The 23,229-nt window shown below is 34.0% G+C and overlaps 1 protein-coding gene and 1 non-coding gene across 6 annotated transcripts in view; one reads left to right on the forward strand and one right to left on the reverse strand.

The window, feature by feature from the left end:
• LOC115221048 (transient receptor potential cation channel subfamily M member 2-like) overlaps positions 1 to 23,229 on the forward strand; it is a 706,843-nt gene that overhangs the window by 619,091 nt on the left and 64,523 nt on the right. The window lies entirely within an intron of this gene.
• Trnaq-cug lies at positions 21,937 to 22,008 on the reverse strand. The gene has a single exon. It is a non-coding gene; the product is annotated as a tRNA-Gln (tRNA).

Here is a 23,229-nt window from a genome sequence, read left to right on the forward strand (position 1 = left end):
ATATATATATATATATATATATATATGGGTTTGGGGGAGACGGGGAAACATTCAGAATGCCTAATATCTTTGAGATCTGCAAGAAATCTTGCTGCAGAGATTCCGTATTCTTCAGTTATCAGAGAAGGATCAATGAATATTCCATACTATATCCTGGTATTTTGCTTAACGAGAATTCTATGATACTTGTGGGGGAAGGGCGGTGGTGAGACTGATTTGGGTTGGGGAGAGCGGTCTAACTGTCTATTGTATGGATGGGCTGTGTGTGGATGGCAACTGGTTATTGTATAAATGGTTGAACAACAAGCTGTAACAAAAAATGGCGAAGTAACAGCGAGGACGGAATATGTCTGAAATGTAGGGAGTAAAGAAAAAAAAATGATTGTTATTATTATTACTTCAGGAGGTGAGTTGGCAGAGTTGTTAGCACGCTGGACGAAGTGCTTAGCGGTATTTCGCCCGCTTCTACGTCCTGAGATCGAATTCCGCCGAGGTCGACTTTGTTTTCATCCTTTCGGGGTTGATAAAATAAGTAACGGTTGAACAATGGGGTCGATGAAATCGTCTCATTACCACCTCCCCCAAGCTGCCCTTGTGGCAAAAATTTGAAATAGCAATAATGATTATTATTGTTATTATTATTATTACAATTATTGTTATCATCATCATCATCATCATCATCATCATCGTTATCATTATCATTATTATTATTATTACTATTATTATTATTATTACTAATTATTATTCTATGTTTGACTTTTGCTTTATATTTGTACAAGTTGGCTCCAAGTCTCACCCAGAGACCTCAAGAGACACACAGGGTGGAATTCATGTTGTTGTTATGCCTAGTGTGCCATATATTTGGTGGGTGGGGATGTTGTACTAATGAATGTCTAAAAAAAAAAAAAAGTTTTTTTTTTTTTTTTTTTAACCGAAAATTATGTTTGTTTTAAACCTTGAGATTACATAGAGAGTATTTTGCGTAGGATATGAGCATCCCATGAGCACTATCTTTTGAACTTCTGCCATTTTTGGGTTTCCTGGTATCGAGTTAGGTAGCTATCAGCCCCTTTTGCTATCATTCCCAGGGCACCTATGACAACAGGTATTGTTTTAGTCTTCAGCTTCCACATTTTGCTGATTTCTATTTCATTATTATTATATTATTATTATTATTATTATTATTATTATTATTATTATTAATATTATTATTATTATTATTATTATTATTATTATATTATTATTATTATTATTATTATATTAATTTTTTTTTTATTAATCATTATTATTATTTGACTTCTGCTTTACATTTGTACAAGTTGGCTCCAAGTCTCACCCAGAGACCTCCAGAGACAAGTTAGAAGTTCATGTTGGTGTTATACCTTGGGTGCCATATATTTGGTTTTGTACATAGTGTTGTTCTAGAGAATGTTTTAAGAAACCATAAGAAAATTATGTTTGTTTTAAAACTTGAGATTACATAGAAAGTATTTTGCGTAGGATATGAGCAATTCCCCTGAGCACAATCTTTTGAATTACATGAAATATTGGTGAAGGTCATGTAACCCTTTATATTTTTTTTATTTTGGGGAAATTTTTTGGAATTTTTTTACGAGTTTGTATCCTACACAAAGAAATTCATACAATTATGCAAAATCTATTTTAAAAATTAATGCGTGATTTAAGGCTTATTTAGCTATTATTTGTAGGGCATCTCACGAACACCACATACCTCAAGTGTTTTAGACATTTAATAAGTGAAAATGACCGCATAATAAGTGAAAATGACCACAAGCAGCTTGGTAACAGATGGACTTGTTGCTATGTCTGCGGCTTTCGGTGGGCTAAAATTGCACAAAATTAACAAATTTTAAAAGCTATTAACTCTTTATCGATTTATAGCGAAAATGAATTTCATGCCAATGATCGGCATACGAAACTACACCAATACAACAAATAAGAAATCAAATGGAACAAAAATTGAAGAAATTGAAAAGTGGCAGCCAAAAGAAAAGAGTAGTAGTAGTAGTAGCAGGAGCAGCTGTTGTTGTTGTTTTTGTAACAGCAGCAGCAGCAACTACGATTGTAAATGTGGACACGGTAAATACTATTCCTCAACGAATAAACATTTTCAAGCATGCACGATGATAATTGGAAAGTAAGTAAGGTAGAAAGAAGATGAAAGAATTGGTGTCACGGTACGAGTTAGATGGGCTAAAAAACATACATAACAAACTAACAAAAGAAAAAAAAAAGAAATATAAGAAAAATACAAGAATAAAAAAGACAGAAATCAAAATAATGGTAAAGCAAATATTTTGGTTCCTTAATGTAGATACGTGTCTGTCAGTTAATGATTTAGTAGACATCTCGAAGACTTCCTGTTTTTCACACCAATTATTCATTTTCTGTGTATCTGCGTCTCTCACTCCCCCCTCTCTCTCTCCATGATATATATATATATATATATATATATATATATGTGCGTGTATGTGTGTGTGTGTATGTATGCATGTATGTATGCATATGTGTTTCTCAGTCTATATGCATCTGCGTATGTATGTGTCTGTATATCAATGTATGAATGTTTATGTATATATACATATATATATATATATATATATATACGTATGCATGTGTATATATGTATGTATATGTAAATTATAAGGCCTATTTAGCTATTGATTTTAGCACATCTCACGAACACTTCATACTTCATATGTTTTAAACATTTAATAAAAATGACCACATTGGTGATTGGATAGTGAAAAGTGTATATTTTTTTTAATTGAACTAAGTTTTTTGTATCACCTACCATTTAACGCATGCGCATAAGTGCAATTCCGTGGAATATTCACATTTATTTAGTATATACAATTGTTTCTTTATGAGGGAAAATGGAAAAAACAAAAGTGAATATTTATTTTATGAGTGCTGTGTATTAAGTCTATAAAATTGTATATAAAGTGTATATATAAAGTGCATTAAGTAATCATCGTATTCCAATTTCTTTCACTTTTCAATGAGTAGCAGATGAGCAACTATCTTACCATATACACACAACACAGGCTACGATTTTTAGATAAAGTTTTCAGAAATAACCCAATAGATATACCGTTCATTCCATGAAGTATTCTCTCGTCCCACCAGTATATGATAAATGGATTATAAAAAATATGGAATTATTATATGGTTTTTTACTCATAGAAAAAGATTTCAGAAAATATTGAAAAATGAAATGTAAACCTAGAAGTAGTCACCTTCTCTCGAGGAGAATAAACACGCTTTATTTTTTATTTCATGTCATTACTTCATCTCTTGCCTCGTAAACAACTATACGCAAGGAACTATAAGCAACCTGTTGCTTATAGCTGTATAGGAGGGGCGAGGATAGACTGGAATAAGCAGGACAAGGGAGTCACTGATGACATCACAGAATGTGTGACGTGAAAATGGACAGACTAAAATAAAATAAACAATACGAATAACAATAAATGTGTTGATCGATTAAATAGTACGTGATTTAATTGCCAATAAGATATGGCCATCCCCAAGTATAACAATATATATATATATATATATATATATATATATTATATATATATATATATACATATATATATATATAGAGAGAGAGAGAGAGAGAGATAATGTAGGCAAATATACTGCAGTTTATATACATATATATATATATATATATATATAGAGAGAGAGAGAGAGAGAGAGGAGAGAGAGAGAGAGAGAGAGATAATGTAGGCAAATATACTGCAGTTACCGTTGAAAAAATATCTCTCTTATGGTAAAAGGTGAGAAAACACCGGAGACTTTGTGTTTATCCAAAATGGGACGAACACCATTCCTCCATGTGATCTATTTGAAAAATTGTTTAGGTATTAAGATCTTTTCCTATTTTTCGTAACATGAAACCAGTGGTAGCCTTAATTCACAAATAAAGAAAATATATATATGACATACGCATATCATGTTGTTGAACAATTAAAAGTATGATGGCCAATGACCATTATAAACCAGCTGAATAAAAATATCGGGGAAAAACCTTTAAAAAACATAAATGACAATAACAGAACTAAAACCTGTCTCTTACACATCACTTCCCCCACCCCGAATCTGCAATAACGATAACAACAGTAATAAAATCAGTAGTAGTGTAGTAGTAGTAGTAGTAGTAGTAGTAGTAGTAGTAGTAGTATGAGGAGGAGGAGGAGCCTGATGGGCCATTGGTTTGATAATATTTTTACCCCGTGTTGCAATAGTTCAGGCGTCCAGTTTCCCATGGTTTGCATGCAAAGTTGTAATTATTCACAAAATATCTATAAAAAGTCACAACCCGGCGAATGTACATTTATTTTTATTTTCCTTTCTTTTATCACACTCACATACAAACACACACATACACATTCATATATATATATATATATATATATACTAGCATTAAAGACCCGTCGTTGCCGGTTCATAGTGCTAGTGCATGTATATATGTATATATATATATGTGTACATATTACATGTACATCTATATATATACATCTACACATAAAATACAAAATACAAAGTTATATCTTGATATCGCTAGTGATAACAATACTCAAAATATATAACAGACTGGAATTGTTAGTCCGTCTCTTGTAATTTCGATCAATTGTATCTTGTCCTCCCTCTTGTATAGAAGTGTAGCTACAATCCAGCTTAATTCTACTTCGGTGGGGGGGGGCATTTTAGATTTTTTCCGGGACGTCCTACGTCCCGGATATTTAGGGAAAAATTAAATATTTCCACTTAGCAAGTTCGAGTCGAGTACTCCCTTGCACTCGAACCTTGCTTCTATTGTGGCGAATTTACCGCCTCTGATTAGATATCTTTCATAGTCGCACCAAGACACTTTTCGAAGGTGCTTTCCTCCATGTGTTCAAATCTTCTTTTTTCTCTACATTGTATACTTTATAGACAATAGTCTTTTCTTTAATTTAATTTTTTATTATCCATCTGGACTATCCCATTTCTGCATGCTAATTTTATTTTTAATTTATTCCTATTCATGTGAAACCACTTATTCAAGTTCAAGTCATTGATGCAATTTTATACCAATTGCTATTTTTACTTTTGTTATGTTACGATTATGTTATACTTTAGTTTGATTTTAATTATTACTTACTACATATAATTCAATTGTTATTATTATTTTTATTGTTAAAGTGAAAGTATCTGACATAAAATAGAGAAACGTTTTTGTTTCACTTTTAACACGTAATACTGAAATAGTGGCGAAGATATGATATTGCTATGGGCTCGCTCTAGGCAAGAAGTTGAACTTTTTTGCCCATGAAACAACATGGACCCTAAGTAAGGCATGCGTAAAATTTGAATGAAATTGGTTGTGCAGTTCTCAAGTTTTAGGGAAACACACAGACAGACAGACAGACAGACAGACACACATTCTCAGTTTTATATATATAGAGATATGTATGTATGTATGTATGTATGCATGTATATATATGTATATGTATATGTATATGTGTGTGTGTTTGTGCGTGTGTGTTGATGTGTGTTTGTGTGTTTGTATGTATATATGTATATATATATGCATATATATATTTAACACAAAGGTATAGGTATTTTAAACCCGGGAAGTTACCTTACGAGTGTTTTGAAAAAATTCAGTTTTGACCAACCACATCGAATGATAGGAAACATCTTTAATCGTTTAGAATTTAAAAAATTAAACTGTACTCACTTGAATTGGTAAGTCCTGAGTTCGCTTCAACAGATTCCACAGAGAATACCATGAAGACAATAATGAAGACTGGAGAATTATACATCTTCAAAATTTATTTTTCTTTCTTCGCATTACGTTCCAATTCGTGTTTCTGCTGAATAAGTACCTTGGGTTCCTTTGGTATAACAGTTTTGTGCATTTAATCTGTTTATATTAAATCGATTGTAGTGTATGTTCTAATCCAAAGGCTGACAATCCTACCCAGCTTTATTCAAGGTGTTTCCCATACGGGTGGATGGAGTGAACTGAAGCTGTAAGTATTAAGTATAAGTTTCTAAAATACGTTCTTGGTGAAGGATTATAAAATATTAGGGCAAAAGACGGTGGAGATAATATTGAATTATGACAGGTCCATAGTCCTGGTTTCATTTGATCTTTGAATAACTTCTTTAGACACCAAGGAAATAGATTACTATATTACGCTTAATAATATAGTAATCCCTTAGAAAGCCCCTTTAATAGGTCAGGATATTTTAACATCACTAGCTGCTCGTACTAAAAAGTATATAATATAATTTTAAGTAAATTGACAGATTTAGAAAATCGAAACAAATTAGATAATATATTTCTTAGGGCAACTTGACTTATCCATAACAAGAGAATATTATAATACTCTTTCTGCGTTCCATCTTCATATCAGTCTTCTGGCTCCTTGCTTCAATTGTATTATCAAATTCTATGGAAAAAATCCAATCAAATTCTGCAAGTATCGTTCAGCGTGAAGGCTCCCAGATTCGCAATCATCTTTTTGCCGCCAAATTCATGCCGGCATTTATACTCTTTTTGCAGTAGTGCATTGCACTAGGTTAGCAGATGGTTAATTCTTTCATTCAGTTTCTATACATTCTATAACTATTATCTGTGTAAATCTTATCACTCTGTCTTATCAATTTTTTTCTATCGGTTTATTCCTGAGTGGCAACGATTGGTTATTAAGTTCCTATTTTCAGATCTTTTTCTCTGAACTACAATCAGCATTCTTCACATCCAACTGCCTCGATTTATGAATTGGCCATTTAATTCCTTTTTCTTCCAGTTATTTGTCTTGTGGTTCTTTCTATTCTGAAGTGTGCAGAATTTTTTTTTTTTTTTTGCTATTTAAGATAATTGATTTTGTCTTAAGATTATGAAATTAAAGTCAGTTACTTACAACTAGTGTATAACAAAAGAAATATTTTAATCGCTGTATTGATTTTTCTATATACCATTATTTAATCATATTTTTACTTTATTTTGTAAATTATATGGAAGCACTCCGTCGGTTACGACGACGAGGGTTCCGGTTGATCCGAATGAACGGAACAGCCTGCTCGTGAAATTAACGTGTAAGTGGCTGAGCACTCCACAGACACGTGTACCCTTAACGTAGTTCTCGGGGATATTCAGCGTGACACAGAGAATGTGACAAGGCCGGCCCCTTGAAATACAGGTACAACAGAAACAGGAAGTAAGAGAATGTTGTGGTGAAAGAGTACAGCAGGGATCACCACCATACCCTGCCGGAGACTCGTGGAGCTTTAGGTGTTTTCGCTCAATAAACACTCACAACGCCCGGTCTGGGAATCGAAACCGCGATCCTATGACCGCGAGTCCGCTGCCCTAACCACTGGGCCATTGCGCCTCCACATTTTTTTGTAAATTATATTAGGCTAAAATAAATTATTGTTTATGTATTATATTTAACATAAAAAAATTTCATACAAAAAAAAATAATCAAACCACTTTTACTAGGATATATAATAATAATTTCTTTGTTGCTATGTCAAATATTAAAATAAAAACACTAAGTCTGTAAACATTCAAATAAAAAGAAAATTGGCAAGTCTGCAAAACCTTACACGAACATTCGAATTGTCAGAAGGTTGTTTTTATGCATCTGAAAATTGTATTTTCCAGTGCGTGTAAACCCTTTAGAGGTTGACTCCCTTTCCTGTTACCGCGTAAAAACATGTCCAGACGACATTCCTGCAATAAATTGCATCAAACGACATTCTTTTTTCACGACCAACACTTGCAACATGAAATGCTGCTCGTATATCAAGAAGCAGCGAGATGACATTATGACTACATGCATGTTTTATAATGGAGGCCACCACTTTCTGAAATGGTTTCAAGAATTTTGTTTAAATTTGGGGTTATTAAATATTGGTTTCAACTTTTGACACAGGGCCAACAGGTTTGGCGGAAGGGGTACGTCAACTACATCAACTCCACTGCTCAACTGGTACATATTTTTATCGACCACGAAAGGATGAAAAGCAAAGTCGACCTCATCGAAATTTGAACTGAGCATTTTTCCCGGCGTGCTCACGTTTCTTATTTCTTTATTGCCCACAAGGGGACAAACAAGGACAAACACAGAGGAGACAAACAAGGACAGACAAACGGATTAAGTCGATTACCTCGACCCCAGTGCGTAACTGGTGCTTAATTTATCGACCCCGAAAGGATGAAAGGTAAAGTCGACCTCGGCGGAATTTGAACTCAGAACGTAACAGCAGACGAAATACCGCTAAGAATTTCGCCCGGCGTGCTCACGTTTCTGCCAGCTCGCTGCCACTTGGGGTTAATAAAATATTAGAAATCCTTGTATAGGATTACAAAAACCTGACAAATACCATGCTACCACAGTCTCTTGAGCTGTTTATATTTTTCAACTAGAATTTATTCTATGAAGCCAAAGATTATAGAAAATTTCTTCAGGCGTAAAATAAAGAATTCAAATACAGACGATACTGCATGGAGCTTTGCTGGAAACGTTTCCCCCAGATGCGCACACATCACTCAAACAAACCGATATTTATTTTAAACATCTGCTTTCCTGCGGAATGAAATTATAATTTCAACTGTTTTTTCTTAAAAACAGTTTTCCCTGGATAGCGTTTTCCTATCGACCAAATCACTCCTTTTTCTGATGTACACTTTCAACTGAGGATTAAACTAATTTTTTTTTTAACTTTTGCATATTTCCTTTTTACAGTACTTAGCATTTTTGCTCTTTATTTTCATATCTTCAATTTCAAAGTATTTTAGAAAGATATCATCATTTAGATCTATCGCTTTGAAGACCAGATGTCTTGAGAACATTCGCGTCTCATCAAGACCACGAATAGTAAAGTCTAAAATTTTATAATTGGTTACTTCTTCAAACTACTTATAGACTATCTTGATTAAAATTTCTACATCTTTCACTATTGTAACAGTATTCCAAATATCGCTTGCAAATAAATCTTCATAATATATGACACATCATTTAATGTATCAGATCAGAACTTACTTGTTTGAATCACGTGACCATTCGTTGTTTTTGCTTTTCTCTTAGCACTGCAGATGGACTATCTGAACTAGACATCAGTAATTTTTTATATCCTGCTGATTGATCTTATAGAAATCGTTGATCTCATTTGTAATTGATTCTTAATTGAAAAATGAAATCGTACCCTAGATTTTAGCTGCTATTTTTCCTGAACGGAATATTTTTCATCAAAATTTTACTAATAAAAATATCTGTTCTTCCATCGACGCTCAACGATTCATTTTTTAATTGCAGAACTTCAGGCATACTTTCGCAATGAGTGACAATTTATTGGTTCCGCTGACTCAAAAGCATAAATTTTATTACGTCAGCTTATTGGCAAGGTTTCATATTCAACCATATGATCATTTTTATAAATCCTTGATTTTTCGTTTTTATGTTTTCCCGTAGTCCTCTGAAATTTTTCTTTTTACCGCTCGGTTCTGACACCCCATATTTTTTTGTATTTGTCTTATTTTTTCTTGTTCATTCTTGTCTTTCAGATTCTCTTTACTCTCTTTTACTCTTTTACTTGTTTCAGTCATTTGACTGCGGCCATGCTGGAGCACCGCCTTTAGTCGAGCGAATCGACCCCGGGACTTATTCTTTGTAAGCCCAGTACTTATTCTATCGGTCTCTTTTGCTGAACCGCTAAGTGACGGGGACGTAAACACACCAACATCGGTTGTCAAGCAATGCTAGGGGGACAAACACAGACACACAAACATACAATTACACTCATACATATATATATATATATTATATATATATATATATATATTATATACATATATACGACAGGCTTCTTTCAGTTTCCGTCTACCAAATCCGCTCACAAGGCATTGGTCGGCCCGGGGCTATAGCAGAAGACACTTGCCCAAGATGCCACGCAGTGGGACTGAAACCGGAACCATGTGGTTGGTTAGCAAGCTACTTACCACACAGCCACTCCTGTGCTCTTCAAACTTCAGCAGCTTTTTACTGCCATCCCCCCTCCTGCTCGCTATCAATCCACCACAAAAAATAGAACTATATTATCAATAAGTCTTCGAAATTGTGATGATTTGTGGCCAATGAGGGGTGAGTATGTCTGTCACGAACATTGTATTTTGTTCTCTATCACGTATGTTCCTTTGCCAAACCCCAATGCAACATTATATATACAGCAGCATAGGGGGACGACAAATGTACACACACACAGAAACATGGGGTATACTTATCTATAATTGAACTATTATGAACTTTTCACATTCCTGACTCTTTTATGCATATTTTTATAAAAAAAGCTTGCATTTCTTTTCATCATGTTATATAGATTTAAATAGGTTATAAATTGATTTATTGACGTGATACCTCTTGATTATGTGATTGACACTTTATGAGTTTCTTCCAGTGTAGATTCATATATATAATATATATATATACAAGTTTCTGCGTCGTATGTGACAAACTCCCAAGAACATCATATTGATGAGCAGCTGATCTTTCAGATAATGGACCCACGTTTGCATTCTTTTTCCTAATTTATTTTAAAAACTATAGGTATATTCACTCAAAACATGATAGTATTTTATACATTGTTTTAAAATACGTTCGGTGGTCGTTTAATTTAATTTAAACAAACAGAACTTAACAAGATGTTAAGTTCCGGGGGTTCACCAACTTTAAATTGTAACCGAATCCATATGTTTTATTTTAGCGGCACTGGTAGTAGTAGTAGGAGTAGTAGGAGGAGGAGGAGGAGGAGGAGGAGAAAAAAGAGGAGACTAGTACAAGTGTTATGTCACTAGTATGTCACTAAAATTGCAGAATAGTTATGCTAAATAGGTATCTCTTTTACCTATTTCTTTACTACCCACAAGGGGCAAAACATAGCGGGGACAAAGAAGGAGGACAGACAAACGGATTAAGTCGATTATATCGACCCCAGTGCGTAACTGGTACTTAATTTATCGACCCCGAAAGGATGAAAGGCAAAGTCGACCTCGGCGGAATTTGAACTCAGAATGTAGCGGCAGACGAAATACCGCTAAGCATTTCGTCCGGCGTGATAACGTTTCTGCCAGCTCTCCGCCTAAATAGGTATCTATTTTACCATTATGAAAAAAAAGAGACGAACAACGTTGGATAATATTAAATCAACTAAATGCATGTATCTTCTGTATCAAAGCATACTAGAACCAAAACACGTGTCGGAATGGAATAGGAAGAAAATACTTTGATAAATAAATGTTGAAGATGTATAATTCTCAACTCTTCTTTATGACGTATTCTGTGAATGTATGTGTGTGTGTGTATGCATGTAATATATATATATATACACACATTTATTGAACCTGGTCGTAGTTCATTTATTTTCGTTCAGCATCTGACGATCGTCTTAGAAGTGCCCTGTGTCAAAAAATATCATTCGTAGCAGACGTCCTCTCAACATCGTTCACACACGCCCGACTCGGGCTCAGAAGTTTCAGCCCGAGTTGTTATTTATAATCGCAAAAGTTAAAAGTAATTCAAATTCAATGTTTTCTTGAAACGATATATTTCTGTAGAATTTAGGATTCAAATTCATTCCAGTCTATGAAAAGTTTCCGTTCTACAATATTCTTAAAGGAACGAAAATTTATCCAGCGACTCGGGCTAATACGAACGAGCCTGGTCGGTGTAAAAGACTGACTGGCATCCCTTGTCAAGAGTACAGGCTTCAGACAGACCGCTGATGTTCGTTGTGCACTACGCTGTCGTTATTTGATTGCTGACATTCTGGGTGGGCGTCTGTGAGCAAAGATCAGTTGTGTTTTGCAGGGTTGCTATATTTTCACGCTTAGCTTAGAAATAGAGAAAGATATTGTGCAAGATATAAAAAAAATAGCCATTTGGTGAGAGAAATAAATCGGGAAAACCGTGAAACTCTGCGAGTAGGCATATGTCTTATACGAAATTTGTGATGAGCCCGAGTGACGTTCATGACCTGGAGTCACCTCTGATAGATAGATATGTGTGTGTGTGTGGTGGTGTGTGTGTGTGTGTGTGTGTGTGTGTGTGTGTGTGTGTGTGTGCATATATATTAATATATATATATATATATATATATTTATAATAAGATTGGATCGTATACGAGTGGGTATATATTTGTAAAAAAGAAGTTTGAAAACGCCACTATATTACATAAATTTTAATTTTACATGTTTCGGTTCTTGAAAAAACGAACCTTATCAAAAAAATTTATTATAAAATGTATAATGGAATAGTTCATAATTGTTACATACATTCAATAGAATCCATGTTCTTGAAAAGAACTGTGTAGTATATATAATTATAAATATCATAAATATCAATATTATATATTTTATATATATAATTATTATGATTACATATATATATATATATATATATATATATATATATTATATATATATATACACGCATATACATGTATTACGTGTGTGCGTGTATATGTCTATGTAAATACATATATGCATTTATATATAATCATATGCTGTATTATACCTATACATCTATGTATGTGTTATATCTATAGTCTGTGTGTATATGCGTATATATATATATATAATATTTATATATATTATATATATATGTGTGTGTGTGTGTGTGTGTGTGTTGTGTATGTATCCATATATATATATTATATATATATATATATTATATATATATATATATATATACATATATATGCATTTATATAACGTATAGATATATATACCAACACATATATTTTATATATATATATATATATATATATATATATATATTTACAAGGGACACAGGGGGGAAAGAGATGGTGTGAAGAGGGGAGAATGATCTGGCAGACAGATACACAGACAGGTCCCCATTTGGATTATAATGCTGACGGTAGTTTTGGTAATGCCGTCCTATTCTGATATGTAGACGCAAAATAGCAGCTGTCTACCTCAACGATTAAAAAGTAGTTAGGGGCCATTTAACCCCCGGCCCTGTTCCCATTATATCACAAAGGTGGCTTATTCTTTGCTGATAAAATGGTGGTTCAGAAGTTTGAACCACCATAATGGTTTTTCTGTTTGAGCTATTTTTGTTTGTTTGTGTGTGTATATATGTGTGTGTCAAATATAATACAATACATACATATATATATATACATACATACATGTATATATCTACCTTATGTATGTATATGCGTATATATATATATATATATTATTATGTATGTGGGGTATGTATGTTATATATATATGTATAGGTATATATATTATATATTATATATATATAATATATATATATATATATATATATATATATATATATATACACATATATATATATATGTATATATATATGTATATACATATAGATAGCTATATAAATAGATAAATAGATACATACATATGTATATATATGTGTATGTATTATGTATGTATGTGTCTCTGATTGTCCCCACCTCCACCGTTTGACAACCGGTGTTAGTGTGCTTATGTACCCGTAACATAGTGGTTCGGCAAACGAAATCGATAGAATAAGTACCAGGCTTTAAAAAAAATTACTGGGATCGATATATTCTACTATAAATTCTTCAAAGCGATGCCCCAGCATGGCTGCAGTCTAATGGCTGACACAAGCAGGAGACGAAAGTTATATGCACACAGAAAACACACACACACACACTTACATACATACTTACACACGCACTCACATACATATTGTGAGAATTTAAGTACGTGTACACTTAGGAAACTTAGGAAATTACAGTTCCATTAAAAATATCCCTTTAACCAATATTTTTTACCCTGAAGAGATAATGTGAAACGTTACTCAACGTGAGTAAAAGACATTTTTATGCCCTCTAAGATCAAATTCAAGCTGGTCCTGATCGATGTATGGGGAAGTACTTGGTTTATCGAGCGAAACAATATCTATAATGATATCCGCTTGATTTTTCGAACCCGAGTTGGTGAGATACATTAAGCAAGGATAGTAAGATTTGTGCCGACTTTAAGTTTAGTCCCGCAGTAAATGGCGTAGTGCAGTAGAAAAGTAAAAATCAGAGGCACAGGTATTGGAATAAACCCAACGACACGCAAATTTTTAGCTCAACACGGGTAACATGCTACAATATATATATGAAACAGATCGGCATGTGCTGTACGGGGAGGATGTGATATTGCTAAAAGGCAGAAGCCAAGTAAACGATAGGGTATTGATGAAAATCTAAAATCTGTTACTCAACTGCATGATGTTCCCCTACTGGACAGTTAATTTAGTGAGAAAGTCATTTCTTCATAATTGGCGCAATTAGGAGTGGGAATTTGAAACTAAGTAATACAGAAAAAAGATGCGCAATTGTTTTGTATACCAACAAATATGGTATATTCTAATGAGTAGTCTGGGATGAATCAAGTGATTTTATTGATTCAGTTTAAGAATTTCATCTGAGCCAAAATTAAATTAGGAATTAACATCAAAGCAACAGGTGAATATATTGCGTGATATTGCCAAAACCAAGTTGCACTACAAATTCAGCATACGTTAACCTGTACATGAAATATATCACCCACTTTTTCAAAATATACACTACATTTAAAACGCATGCATCCTAATCCGCCAAAGAAGTTTTTCCAAGGACTATTATTGAACACTAAAAGCATAAAGACTCTACAATGTATTGGTATACATATTTATTAATTTTGGTATATATGTATTAATATATAAATTTTTTCCCCTTCCTCATTTAAAAACAAAAATTTTCCCCTTCCAAATCTTGAAAATTTGCCTTGCCATGAAAACCGGTTTGATTTATTATTTTTTCTTTTTTAATTTTTCATACACCCATTTTTATTAAAATTTACTTTCAAATTAGCATGCTGCGTTATAATTTTTCCTTTCCTATATATATATATATTAGATTCCTTACGAAAACATAATCACTTTCGGTACCCTTACAGACAGGACACGTAATATCTATATCCTAAGCAACGTTGAAGATTAATGCCTCAAAGGTGAACTAAATTTCATGAGTATGTGTATCGATTATGAATCACGTTCCATTACAGGAAAACTCGTGAAAGAAACTTATTCCTGTGATGCACGCCGGGCAAGGAGAATCTAAACATTCAACGAGTCATTTCAGAATATAAGGAGTTAAGGGCCGAAACAATTGCGTGTCACAGAGAGAGGGGTTTCTTCTTTGAAGTCCGTCTGCTTACTCAGCTCTCCCTAGAGTTTCTCACTACACTTCTAGCAGATTCGAACATAAATGTCTGATCGCGAGCAAACATTCACATTCGAAACTGTCAGAAATTATTAAAAATTAATAAATACACTTAAGATATATTGTTGCACAAATATAAAACAAAACAAAAAAATGGTTCGCTCAACTGCAAATGTTATTTCCATCTACACTCATAGAATTTTCCCCTCAGATATATATGTCTTTGCTACACGTACTACTTTAAACGAAACCATGAATAAAGTTCCGAGTATTGTTAGCTATCATTTCTGTAAACACAACATGTAAACGTCAGTTCTGTAACATTAAAATCGGATGAGAAGGTAGTTTGTATAACAATCTAAAATATACCGTTTATCATGGGGACAGGTGTTAAGCGATATTTTACCTTTGCCAAGAAAACTAATGAGTTTTTTTCATAATTTGTTTCAAAAATCACAGACAACAATGAAAATTATTAATGCGCGGTTTTATAAGAAAACTGTATATTTTTGTGATATTATGTCAAATTATAATTATTTCATTTATTTATGACATAAGATTAATCATATTTACGTGACAAAAAGATCCAGGTATTGCACTGAGAGAAAAAGAAAAACAACAGTTTGCGTTTTACTAACTTCTAGATTAATTGAAACTTTCAATAAACTTTTTCCTTCGGTTTCCTAATATTATTGCTGAACATGAAAATTTATGCGACTCAATTTATGATTAAAATGGATTATATTTTCATTCTTTTACTTGTTTCAGTAAAAGAAATGCGGTCATACTGGGGCATCAACTTTGAAAGGTTTAGTCGAAGAAATCGAGCTCAATATTATTTTCTTATATATATATATACATATATATACATTTATATATATATATAATATATATATATATATATATATATATATTGAGACCCCCTGACCGTGGGATTGCACCTAGAAAGTTACCCTCTCAGGCACAAGTCCGGGCAAGGTTGTTTATGGAAGACCAGCAGCCGCCCATGCATACCGGCCTCCCCTCTCCACGCCACCAGTGTTATCCAAGGGAAAGGCAAAGGACGATACATCTTCGTACATGTGACGTCGCAATTCATTTCTACAACTGGGTGAACTGGAGCAACGTGAAATAAAGTGTCTTGCTCAAGAACACAACAATCCGGGATTCGAACTCACAACCTCACGATCGTACGCTCGACACTCTAACCATTGAGCCATGCTCCTTCGCAATAATAATAATAATGATGATGATGATGATGATGATAATAATAATAATGATGATGATGATAATAATAATAATACTAATAATGATAATGATAATGGTGATGATGATGATGATGATGATGATGATGATGATAATAATAATAATAATAATAATAATAATGATGATGATGATGATAATAATAATATAATAATAATAATAAATAATAATAATAATAATGATAATGATGATGGTGATGATGATGATGATGATGATGATGATGATGATAATAATAATAATAATAATAATAATAATAATAATAATAATAATAATAATAATAATAATAATAATAATAATAATAATAATAATAATAATAATAATAATGGTTTCAAATTCTTCCACAAGGGCAACGATTTTGGTGGTGGGAGAAGATGAGTCGATTACATCGACCCCAGTACTCAACTGATAATTAATTTATCGACCTCGAAATGATGAAAGGCAAAGTAGACCTCAGCGGAATTTGAACTCAGAAAGTAGCGGCAGACGAAATAACGCTAACCATTTCGCCCGGCGTGCTAACGATTCTGCCGGCTCGCCGCCTTAATAATAATAATAATAAAATAATAATAATAATAATAATAATAATAATAATAATAATAATAATAATAACAACAACAACAACAACAACAACAACGCAGAACACTTTCAATACAGTAACCATCAGAGCACCACAACATATCACAGCACATACCCAAGGCACACAGAGCTGTGCTCGGTAGTGAAGGGAAAGCACGCTATAAAAATAAAACTACTGAATAATAATAATAGTGACAGCAACAACGGCAACAAAGAGAATTTCTTTTACCCTTTTACAGGTATAATATCGATTTTGCAGAATCTTTAGTTTTCGGATCACTGATATTTTTCGAGCCAGTGTGGTCAACGAACACTAAATTAAATTTTAAATTTTGAATTTGCTTCAATAACTGTGGGCGCAGGCGTGGTTGGGTGGTAAGAAGTTTGCTTCCTAACCACATGGTGCCGGGTTCAGTTCCACTCCGTGGCAACCTGGGCAACTGTCTTCTAGTATAGCCCCGAGCCGACTAAAGCTTTGAGTGGATTCGGAAGACAGAAATTGAAAGAAGACTTTATATGTATGTATCTTTGAGCCTCTGTTCATTCCCCATCACCGCTTGACACCTAGTGTTGGTGTGTTTACATCTCCGTAACTTAGTGGTTCGGCAAAAGAGAACGCCAGGCTTTAAAAAAGTGCTGGGGTAGATTTATCCGGCATGGCCATAGTCTAATGAATGAAATAAGTAAAAGAACATATATTTATACTTTAGTATATATGATGGAAGTGTATTAATGCCGTACTGTACAAAGAGCCAGTAAACTATTCTGAAATTATTATTCGTATTTGAAATTTCTATTCGTAAATTAGTGCGGATTATAAGAAGGTCGGATCCAGAATATCAGTGTACTTCTTTCTTTCATTGGAGTGCAGCCTTGCTGGGTAATCACTTTGGATAATTTAATTGAAGAAGTCACCCCAGGACTTCTTTTATTCTGGTACCGCTAAGACACGGAAGCATAAAAATAAAAACCAATTCTGGTTTCAAGTGGCAGGAAAAGGGAACAAACAAAAATACAGGACCCACCTCAGACACACACACTTATAGACACGACGGACTACCATATTTTTCATTTACCAAATTATCTCACAAGGCATTGCTTGGCCTGGGGTCTATAGTTGGAGACGTTTGCCCAACCTACAGTCCGTAGTGGGGCTGAAGCCAAAATTAAGTTATTCAATGATTGAAACAAATAAAACGATAAAAATATACACAGGTGCGTGTTTCTCTCTCTCTCTCTCCCTCTCTGTGTTTGACACGTCACTGTTCGACAACCGTTGTTGGTTTGTTTGCATTCCCATAATCTAGCGTCTGAATAAATCCATTTTAATCATCAGTTGATTCACATGAATTTTCGTATTCAGCAATAATATTAGTGAACTGAAGAAAAAAGTTTATTGAAAGTTTCAATTAAGTTAGAAGTTTGCAAAAAAGCTAATTGTTGTTTTTCTTTCTCTCTCAATGCAATACCTGGATCTTTTTGTCACGTAAATATGATTACTCTTATGTCATAAATAAATGAAATAATTATAATTTGACATAATATCACAAAAATAAGCATTATTCTTATTAGACCACTCATTAATAATTTTCGATGCTGTTTGTGGTTTTTGAAACAAATTATGAAAAAACTCATTAGTTTTCTTAGCAAAGGTAAAATATCGCTTAACACCTGTCCCCATGATAAACTGCATATTTAAGATTGTTATACAAACTACCTCCTCATCCGATTTTAATATGTTACAGAACTGACGTTTATGTGTTACGTTTACACAAATACTCTGTATTTTACTCATGGTTTCCTTAAAATAGTATGTTTAACAAAGATACGTATACCCGAGGGAAAATTCTATGAGTGTAAATGGAAATAATAACATTTGCAGTTGGAAATACTATTTTTATTTGTACAATATATCCTACGTGTATTTATTGATTTCTAATAATTTCTTGGAGATTCGAACGTGAATATCTGCTCGCGATCAGACATTTATGTTCGAATCTGCTACAAGTGACACTCCCTGGACCCTAAGTAAGGCATGTGTAAAATTTGAATGAAATTGCTTGTGTAGTTCTCAAGTTTTAAGGATTCACACAGACAGACATTCTCAGTTTTATATATATAGATATACATATGTGTATATGTGTATATATATATATGCATAAATACACACACACACACACACACACACACACACACACACACACACACACACACATACGCACAAATAAGCATTGGATTCAGTAATCAATATAAGTGTAGTAAGAAACTCTAGGGAGAGCTGAGTAAGCAGACGGACTTCAAAGAAGAAACCCCTATCTCCGCGTCACGCAAGGGTTTTGGCCCTTAACTCCTTATATTCTGAAAGGACCCGTTAATGTTCAGATTCTCCCTGCTCGTCGTGTACCACATGAATAAGTATCTTTCGCGAGTTTTCCTTTAACGGAATGGGATTCATAATTAGTACACATACTCATGAAATTACCTTAAATTTAGTTCCCCCTTAAGGGGATCAATCTAAAAGTTGCCTGCGATATAGATACCACGTGTCCTGCCTGTAAGAGGACCGAAAGTGATTATGTTTCCGTAGCAATTTAATATACAAATATATATATATATATAGAGAGAGAGAGTTAGATAGATAGATAGATACATACATACATACATACATACATACATATATATATATATATATATATATATATATATATATATATAAAAGGGCTTAGTAAATACTGAATACTTGGTGAAATTGATTAATTAATTAATTTTACCCTCAATTGTTGAAATTATATATATATATATATATATATATATAAGTCAGTAAATGGTGGGGTTGTGTTAACCGCACTTGGAGAAATGATAGGAGTGGAAAAAATAATAAGGCAGAATGCTAAATTGAAAGTAAATTTTAATAAAAATGGCTGTATGAAAAATTAAATGAAAAAAGAAAAATGTAATCAAACTGGCTTTCATTGCAAGGCAAATTTTCAAGATTTGGAAGGGTAAAATTTTTTTCTTAAATTGTGGAAGGGGAAAAAAAAAATTTACAATGTTTCAAAAAAATATTAAATAGATACCAAAATTAATAAATATGTATACCAATACATTGTAGTGTTTATGCTTTTAGTGTTCAATAATAGTCCTTGGAAAAACCTCTTTGGAGGATTTGGATGCATGTGTTTAATTATAATGTTTTGTTTGAAAAGGTTGGGTGTTTGTGTGTCAAAACAGGAAATGGGGTAGGAGTTATCCAGTTCCTGTGAATAAGGGGAGACAATTCTGGTTTTGGTCTTAAAATGACCGTGAAGACCTTCTCTAATCATTTCATGGGTAAAATTATTTATTTCTGTATGCATTTGAAAGATGAAACAATGACTGCGTCTCCTATTTTGTAGAATATCCCTGTACTACGAAACGGTGTATCGCATCGCATATTTTAGCCTTAATACCATGAAAAAACATACAGAGACCCCACAAAGCTATTGTTTGTGTTTTGATATTCCAAGGCAATCATCTTTAAAAGGTAAGTAAGACAAGATAGTAAGATAATAGCCCATTATCGATACGATGGTAACGGGGAATATTAGAAAATGAGCCATAACACCTCAAAAAATGATGCAGGGGCTACACTGAAGTTATTGATTGAGCAAATGTGCTCTCGTCCGAGTTTGGGTGAGTGAACGTCGTGTCAACAGGATCGAGGTATAATTTTTTCAGCCGGATTTTCGACCTTACTGCAAGCCTCGCCGGTTCTTTCACCCGACTTTTTTGGATTTTAGACTTCGAGACAAAAATAAAATGATATACTAACCTCGAAAATGGCTGGAATGGCGCCAACGACACCCTGTTACTAAATGCTTCAAATGATGTTATAAATACATTCCCATACACACACTCGTATACACTCATACATATATAGGCGCGGGAGTGGCTGTGTGGTAAAAAGCTTGCTAACCAACAACATGGTTCTGGGTTCAGTCCCACTGCATGGCACCTTGGGCAAGTGTCTTCTGCTATAGCCCCGGGCCGACCAATGCCTTGTGAATGGATTGGTAGACGGAAACTGAAAGAAGCCTGTCGTATATATGTATATATATGTATATATGTGTATGTGTGTGTGTTTGTCCCCCCTATAGCATTGCTTGACAACCGATGCTGGTGTGTTTACGTCCCCGTCACTTAGCGGTTCGGCAAAAGAGACCGATAGAATAAGTACTGGGCTTACAAAGAATAAATCCCGGGTCGATTTGCTCGACTAAAGACGGTGCTCCAGCATGGCCGTAGTCAAATGACTAAAACAAGTAAAAGAGTAAAAGAGTATATACATACACTCATACACAAACACTCATACACACGTACACACACACTGATACACACAGTCATGCACGCACGTGTAGTGTCCATGCTAATATTTGTTGTACTCCTTTGGATTCAAAAGTTAATGGGTTCATATTGGTGATGATGTGGGTTGCATTGGTTTCGATGTTAGTGGTGGTGGGCAAGTATTGTTGGCTGGCAGTGTTGTGGTCATATTGATCTTACTAATTGTATTGTTGTGTCTAGTCTCAAGTCAATCCTCGTAGACCTAAGAAAGATTATTTCATTCAGCTTTTAAAAATACAGTAAAACACCACATTATACGTTCTTACCAAAAAGTGGATTTGGTTATCTACTTCGTACTGTTTATCACTTTTGCTGATAGTCGTTGTGTTCATGTTGATGGTAGGTGCACTCACGCAAACATACATACATATGAAAACATTTAAACACACACATAAAAATGCTTTTTGAAAAAAGAAACAAGTCAGGTTCTACCGAGACTCGAACTCGGATCGCTGGATTCAGAGTCCAGAGTGCTAACCATTACACCATAGAACCCTTGCACATTATCTACCTTATATATATCTTACATATACATGTGTGTATGTATGTCCGTGTATGTGTATAACGTGATGATAGTGTTAAAAATCGTTAACTATATACTTTGATCTTCACTAAAATACAGATCGCGATTAAGCTAACAAGAAAGTATTATTTTAAATTGCTAACAATTTAGAACTACGCAATACGAGTTTCCGTAAGAGCAAATTTACAAACCGTGTCCCGAAATTAATGGTCGTACATTATACTTTCCGTAACTACGAAATCCCGTAAACCGAGGAAACCGTAACTTATTCTTTGTAAGCTTAGTACTTATTCTATTGGACTCTTTTGCTGAACTGCTAAGTTACGGGGACGTTTGTCAAGTGATGTTGGGGGTGAGGGGAGGAGCAAACACAGACACACAAACATATACACATACACACATATATATATATGCATACATACGACGGGCTTCTTTCAATTTCCGTCTACCAAATCCACTCATAAGGCTTTGGTCGGCCCGAGGCTATAGTAGAAGACACTTGCCCAAGGTGAACCCGGAACCATGTGGCTGGTAAGCAAGCTATTTACCACACAGCCACTTCTACGCCTATTATACCTAGTAATATTAGATTGAAAACAAAGCCCACTGGCATTTTTGACACTTTGATTGTATATTTTCAATACCTTATAACATGCATTAATTTAAGTTTAGAGCAGCTCCGTATTAAACACTACACGCGGTATGAACTCAAATGGAGTTCTCCAGCAACGGAAGCGGCAAGAAATATTCACCCTGTGTGTGGCAATGAAGCTTGAAGATTCTGGGAATGCTAACGATGGTATGGCCAGTTTCGCTCGGAAATTTTTTACCTTGCAAATTACTCTCGATTTGTGCAATGAAGTTCTGTCCCTATTGACATTCTGAAAGCTTAAGCTGAAGAAAATCCAAAAGAGACTTCGAAAGAAATAGCAAAACTCTTCATATCACACTTCGATCATAAAACAATTATGATTTAGGAAAAGTGTCTAAATTTGGTCAGTGGGACACTCAGCATCTGACTGCTTCTCGGCTTAATGAAATTGTTGTCCTATGCTCATCACTGAAGAGTAGACATGCTACCATATTTCTCCTGCACAGAATCATTACAAGGGAAGAAAAGTAGGTTCTCTCTACTCATATCTATAGAAACGAAAGCGAATAGCACCCTATGAAAAAACAAGGAGTTAAACCAA

Source organism: Octopus sinensis, linkage group LG17 (genome assembly GCF_006345805.1).
Source record: "Octopus sinensis linkage group LG17, ASM634580v1, whole genome shotgun sequence".
In the NCBI taxonomy this organism is placed as follows: domain Eukaryota; kingdom Metazoa; phylum Mollusca; class Cephalopoda; order Octopoda; family Octopodidae; genus Octopus; species Octopus sinensis.